The 7,320-nt window shown below is 30.7% G+C and overlaps 1 long non-coding RNA gene across 1 annotated transcript; it reads right to left on the reverse strand.

The window, feature by feature from the left end:
- Positions 1–5,353: 5,353 nt before the first annotated feature.
- On the reverse strand, positions 5,354–6,093 carry LOC127122478 (uncharacterized). The gene is made up of 3 exons (XR_007803525.1): positions 6,032–6,093; positions 5,907–5,951; positions 5,354–5,746 (listed from the first exon to the last, which is right to left on the reverse strand). It is a non-coding gene; the product is annotated as an uncharacterized LOC127122478 (long non-coding RNA).
- Positions 6,094–7,320: the final 1,227 nt, after the last annotated feature.

The following is a 7,320-nucleotide window of genomic DNA, read 5'->3' on the forward strand; positions in this document are numbered from 1 at the left end:
ATATTGCAGCACTTGGGCCTTGTACTTGTATTTTCCTGAAATTAAGGTCACGCGAGTTCCCCTAAATTCCACATCTAGGTTACTAACAAATAGGCTATTTGTTAGGTTCATTAATTGTAGCTTGGTTGTTGGTTTCCTGGATTTTCTCTCAGCTGTTGAATCCCTGAAGAATAGCCTAAGAAAAATGCTGAAACAGAAAAACTAAACAACCTACAATATAGCATACGCTGTCAGGAATGAATGTCACAACATTCAGTTTGACATCCAAATCAAGGACCATATGCTAAGTCTGTTTTTCCTGAAAACAGACAGTACAAATTTGCTGAACTGTACAGGACCAATTTGTCCATACCTCAGTATCAGCGTACATAAATAAATGTCAAGGCATCCAATTTGACATTTACACAATTAGCCTTATGTCAGGTCTGTTATCCTCCTGAAGAACAGACTGAGATACATACTGAAGTGTAGCAGAAAACCACTATGCCTATTGTTCAGTATATGTTGGCAGGCCTTATGCCAGGTCTGGTATTTCCTTGATCACCAGACTGAAAATAAATACTGAGTTCTAGCAGAACACAAACTGTTCTATTCCTCAGTATCTGCTGACAGGGATGAATGTCATAACATCCAGGTTGACATTCAATAAATCCTGTATTAGCTAATCCTGTAGTATACTACTCAAGTATGTCATGACATCAGCCAAGACATCAGAGTACAGCTAGATATTCTAACATACAATGCAGTCAAACACACACCTCCACAGCATGTCATGACATCAGTCAAGACATTAGAATCCAGCTAGTGTTTTACCAGACAATGCAGCCAATTAAACATCTACACTTCTTTGTTGAAATGGGTTCGCCACCTTGATGGTGTCTTAATCTCGACGAGAATCATCGTGTTCGCCCCATAAACTATGAATAACAGGGTTCCCTTGGTAGTGTATTATGATGTGGTGTTGTACGACCATAATATCTCATGGAACAGTTCAGATCACAAACCCTTGGTGACGTCCGGTTTCTACTATAGTCCTTTAAGAATTACCTTGTTTGCTGATTCAACTTAAATATTAGCTTGAGGGTGTACTACAGACACAAATTTTATTTGCATGCCAAATTCTTTGAAAAATCCTGTGACCATAATACTAACAAATTGGGTCCCATTGTTTGAGAAAATGGCGTCGGGAGTCCGTATCGACACATAATCCTCTGTCAATAGAAGCGTCGTACTCTTTTTGCCATTATTTTGCCCACTGCTACTATAAAAAATGGTGTAAATTATGATGGTTCAATTTATTTCACTGTGGCAATTTAAACCGCAAGAATTAAAAAAAAAGGAAATTTTCAAAAACACCTTAAAAAGTGATACTATATTGTACCTTCTCATTTCCACACCTAACTTTATAAAATACTGAGTGATAGAATTGGTTAATGATTAAAAGACCTTCTCATTTCCACACTTAACTATATTACAAGACCTTCCATCTAGTCAATTTTTTTAAACTATTACATGACCTTCCATCTACATAGAGTCATAGAATTGGTTAATGGTTAAAAATAAATTTACAGGCAATATATATATATATATATATATATATATATATATATATATATATATATATATATATATATATATATATATATATATATATATATATATATATATAAGATTTAAATTATAATTAAATATCATTTATCTAAACATTTATAACACGTTAAGTGTGTCTGAAAGAATAAAGAAAACTGTATTTTATTTATTAATATTTGAAATCTGAATCAAGGAAATTATATTTATAAAATAAATTATTCGTAAATTGTTTATTCAGCATTAAAGAAAAAGTTCAAACAAATGTCGCATACACGCAAAGAGATTTAAATTGTAACAAATTTTTATCGACTGTTTTTAACCTTTATCAACAGATTTTTATTGTTGATAAATTATAAATTTTTTACAAAGGAGGACTAAGTCAAAACTAAAATTGGGATGATACAAAACAAATGTAATGATTAATTAGGAATCTTTATCGATAAATCATTAAAAAAACTAGATAAAGGGGAAAAAATGCAATATCATAAAATATGATAAATGATAGCATGGATAGTATATATGTAAATTAATATTAACAAAAGATAACTTCTTTATCTATCACAAAATTGTAGCATTTATAAAAGCTTATGTATTATGTTTGAGGGACTATTGTCAATTTGGAAACGTTGTCGACGTATATCCCAGACGGGACTTGTGTTAGTCGTAATGACATATTCCACAAACTCTTCTGGATGTATCAACCATGCATCAAAGGTTTTGTTTTCTGTAAACCTATTATAAAAATTTACGATACATGGTTGTATGGAAAATATAAAGGAACGCTACTAACGGCAATGGCACAAGATGACAACAGTGACATTTTTCCAATCGCCTTTGCACTAGTTGAAGGGGAGACTGCTGGGGGATGAAGTTTTTTCCTAAAAAAGCTCTGATTGCACGTTACTCCTCAGCCTAACTTATGTTTGATCTCAGACAGACACCCATAAATTATGGGTGCCTATAAAATCATTGATAATGGATGGCAAGATCCTCCTTTGACGCATGTCTACTGCATTAGACATATCACTCAAAATTTCATGCAGGAGATCAAAGACAAAACATTGCGGAAGAAGGTTGCCAATGCAGGGTATGCATTAACAAAACATTCTTTCAAACACTACTGCGAAGACATCAGATTATCAAACGCAGGTGCAGTAAGGTGGATCGACAATATTCCATTGGAGAAGTGGACTAGGGCATACGAGAACGGTCAATGATGGGGCCACATGACAACAAATCTTCTGGAATCAATTAACTATGTCTTCAAAGACATCTGAAACCTACCGATAACCACTTTAGTGCAAACAAACTATTTTAGGCTAGGGGCATTGTTTGAGATCAGACGTTCCAAATGGAGTTCAGTGTTACAGTCTGAGCAGTTGTTCAGTGATACTTCAATGAAATTCATTAAAGAGGAAGTTTCCAAAGCTAACACACATGTGGTCACGGTGTTTGATCGTACTAAAGGTTGGTACAATGTTACTGAGTCAATGGATCATAATGAAGTCATGTCGAGGGGACACTATCGAGTGGAACTAGATAGAGGTTGGTGCGACTACAGAAAGTTCCAAGTCTTTCATATGCACTGCTCTCATGTCATAGTGGCATATTCAAAGGTTCGACATGATCCTTCCAACTTACTATCCGACGTTTACAAAGTCATAAACCTTTGTATTGTTTACAAAACTATATTTTCGGTGGTAGCAAAAGAGGATTACTGGCATGGATATCAAGAGGATATTCTCTGGCACAATGAAATAATGCGAAGAAAGAAAAAGGTTCGCCCAAACAGCACTCGTATTCGAACCGAAATGAATACGGTGAACAAAATGGTTAGATTATGTAGTTCATGTCGCCAGTCCGGTCATAACCGTACAAACTGTCTCACTGTTGGACCAAGCACATCAACATAATTTTAATTGTAACCATTTTACTTTATATTAAAAATAACATTCATTTCATATGATAAACAGAACAAATACAATAATTAAACAACAACACAAGCAACTACAATAAATAAAATAACATCACAAACAAATACAACACATAAACAACATAATTATGTAATTAAAACCATCAAAACAATTTTGTAAGAAGTATACATCATCCTGTGAACGTCTTTGTCAGTTTCAATATTCACTCAGAAACGAACTTCTCCATTTTGGTTGAACGTGGTATCAAGTCATTGAACTCTTCTGATCTTTTCACCCTCTGCAATGTCTCCATCTAACCAACGCTTTAAAGTCATGTTAAGATGTTCGAACATATCTATATTCCAAAATCGGATCTTCATCGGAGGGTGCATTGCTAAAAAAATTAAATCGACATTTTCTCTTGTGAATAAACGACACATATATGAATATGAAGTCATTTTAAAGAAAAATGGAATGAAATAGTAAGAAGATGTGTGAAAAATTATGGGAGGGTGATGCTGTGTATTTATAGATGGAGTGGTGGAGCAGTAGCAACATGCATTAACACATGCATATAATGGATTATGCATGTGCCATTGCATATAATGGATTATGGATGTGCCATTGCATATGGCGCCTACACATGCATGTCACTCCTAGTGGTGCCATGGCCATGGATGCGCCGGGGCATGTGGCGCTAATGAATAATATTTTCATTGGATTCGCCAATGCACCTGACATCTATGTTAGATGTTTTTGGAAAAGTGACTATTTTGCTAAATATTTTCATATAATGGTTATTTTGAAAATTAAATTATAAAACTTGATTATTTTAAAAAAAATCGAAAACTGTATATTTTTTCTTAAGAATTCAGAAAAGATTTATTAATATTTGAACTTTTAATCGAGGAAATTATATTATAAAAGAAATATTTTTAAATTTTATTCGATATTATAAAAAAGGGCAAAGAAATGTCGACTACACACAAAGAGATTTAAATCGTAACACCAAAGTTTTATTGGTGATAAATTGTAATTTTTTTGCGGAGGAGGACGAAGTCAAAACTAAAATAGGTGATGATACAAAATAAATCTACGGATTAATTAGGAATCTTTATCAATAAACCATTTAAAATTTAGATGAAGGAAAAAAGAATGCAATATTCATAAAATGTGATACTACATCCGTTTTTATTATAAATCATTTTGAGAAAATATTTTGCACCACAATATAAGTTGTTTTATAATATCAATGAATTATTAATATTAATTTTTTTATTATATCCTTAAATATTTATTATTCTTTTTTTTAAATTATGTTTATTTGACTTTCCAATACCATTAATGAAGAACAATTTTATAAAACTCTTCTTAATTCTTCTTTTTTTATACCATAATTATTATCATTCTTGTTACATGTAAAAGATGAAAAGGGATTTATAATAAAAAATGAAGAAAATAAATGATAACATGAATAGTATTCCATGATTGTCGGACTTAAATATGTAAATTAATATTAACAAAATCATTAGCACATTAATTTGCTTTCCCATAAATGTGTAAGTAAGAGATAATGAAAGATATTAAATAACTAAAATATATTATTTCTGTTTTTTATTATAAATTATTTTAGAAAAATATTTTGTATTACAATATAAGTCGTTTTATAATACCAATGAATAATTAAGGTTAGTTTTTCTATTATACATTTAAATATTTATTAGATCAATGAATGAGAATTTTGTAAAACCCCTCGTAATTTTTTCTATAAATAGATCAACTGAAATATACTATTACAATTCCAAATTAAGGAAATGATAGCAAATATCGCTATAAATATTCGAATTCGGCTCAAAACTACTCTATCTACCTTACATACCTCTTCCCAATGTCGATAAATATTCAATGCAATTAAGACCACCCATACAATCAAAGTGTAGAAACCTAAAATGATTGCAGCGATGCCCATTTGTATAACTGTTGTTGCAGTTAATAGCACCAATATGTATAAGATGGGAATGACGTTCTTGTTAACCGGATGCCTTTCTAAAATAAAAAATATCATTAGTTGGAAAAATACAACAATAGCTATGGAAATGACCTTAACACTATCAATATGATCTGTCATCATTTTATCACCAAATGATGACATCCTTAGTGCTGGAATAATAATCAATAGAAAGCATAATACCACCGAATTCACCGATATTGCCGGCAATATCCTTTTGTCTTCGACCACTTTCCTGTTTTCATATATATATATATATATATATATATATATATATATATATATATATATATATATATATAGATGTAAAATATATATGTCACGATTCAACATTTAAGTTAATTTAATTTGTCTTCATTAAAAACCTATTGAAAATGTAATTTTGATGACTATACCATGGATTATTCTGACTTTCCATGATGATCTTCAGTGCATTTTCACTGTAACAACAACAACGTATGTATGTGTGTTCATCGTATATACAGAAATTAAAAGAATATAAAAATGATATAATGCCAACCTTGGATTAGTTGAGTTAAATTCTTCTTCCCTCACAAGTCACAATCACTTGATTTTTTTGATAATTTAGTAATGCATTCATTCGATATATATGTTTTTAGACTACATGACATTCACAATTTATCATTGCTCTTTACGTTGGGTTTTTCGAGAGATTTAGTTTCGATTTTGAAAGGGTATAGCGACAAAATCTCTCTCCTAATTGACTCATTCATAATTTTTTATTTCTCTTTACGTTAGGTTTTTTATTTTGTTTTATATTTTTAATATTAAATGTTGGAAAATGTAGGACAAAAAGATAAAAATATATATAGGACAGGTGATGATAAAAAGAATCTCTCTCCTAATTGACTCATTCATAAATTTGTGATGCTTGACTAAATTTATATTAACTTTTGAAATTATGTTTTCAAAATATAAGAATTTTGATATGTGTATTTTGATTTACATTCTTTTATAACTATAGTTAGGTATTTCTATAATTTATTCTATTATTTTATTATTTTAATTTGTTTTTATATTTAAGTTTATTTTTGTCTTTATTTTATTTTAGTACTTTATTTTCAGCATAAATAGTCATTTGATATCTTATCACTATTCAAATCATAACTTGGGCTATAGGAGTCGGATCGACACATTGTAATATGCGTTGGAAAACTAAGAGAAAGAACTACAAGTTTTATGTTGAAGTCAAAAGCATATATGGAATGAAGAATGGTCGAATAATTCGTTGAAGTTCCATACTTAATTAAAATAGTTAGTTTGGGCCGATTTTTGTAATTTTTGGGTAGGATCCCATAAGGGCCCGAATTTCCCTTTTATTATATTAGGTCTTCCACTACTACATGAATCCTAATTCTGAATTTTGATGATACAATATTGCTTAGAAGATTTCATGGAGAGCTAATTTCCAAAGAGTTGATCTGCTGTATTCGAATTCCACTTTGAGGTTTTTATTAATTTCAATTTCTTTTCAATTCTTCCTATAAACTTGTTTACTTAATTCGATTACTTTCGTTTGCTTAATTTGATTGATTCTTATAGGATAGAGTTGATTAAATTTGATTGTTTGTATGATCCTTAACTATAATTACGTTAGCATAGCTTTTTCGTTATCGTGTTTGATTGAGTCGCGTTTGCTTAATTCGCGTCTGCTTAAATCCGTTTTAGCATTTTTTTGCCCTAACTTTTTTGCGTACAGGTCTTTTTGTGGTTTAGGAAAAAAAATCTGTTTTTAAGTAAATCGTCTCAGATTATTCCAATTATTTGTCGATTTATTAGCAAATTCCC

The sequence above is a fragment of the Lathyrus oleraceus genome, chromosome 1 (genome assembly GCF_024323335.1).
Source record: "Lathyrus oleraceus cultivar Zhongwan6 chromosome 1, CAAS_Psat_ZW6_1.0, whole genome shotgun sequence".
In the NCBI taxonomy this organism is placed as follows: domain Eukaryota; kingdom Viridiplantae; phylum Streptophyta; class Magnoliopsida; order Fabales; family Fabaceae; genus Lathyrus; species Lathyrus oleraceus.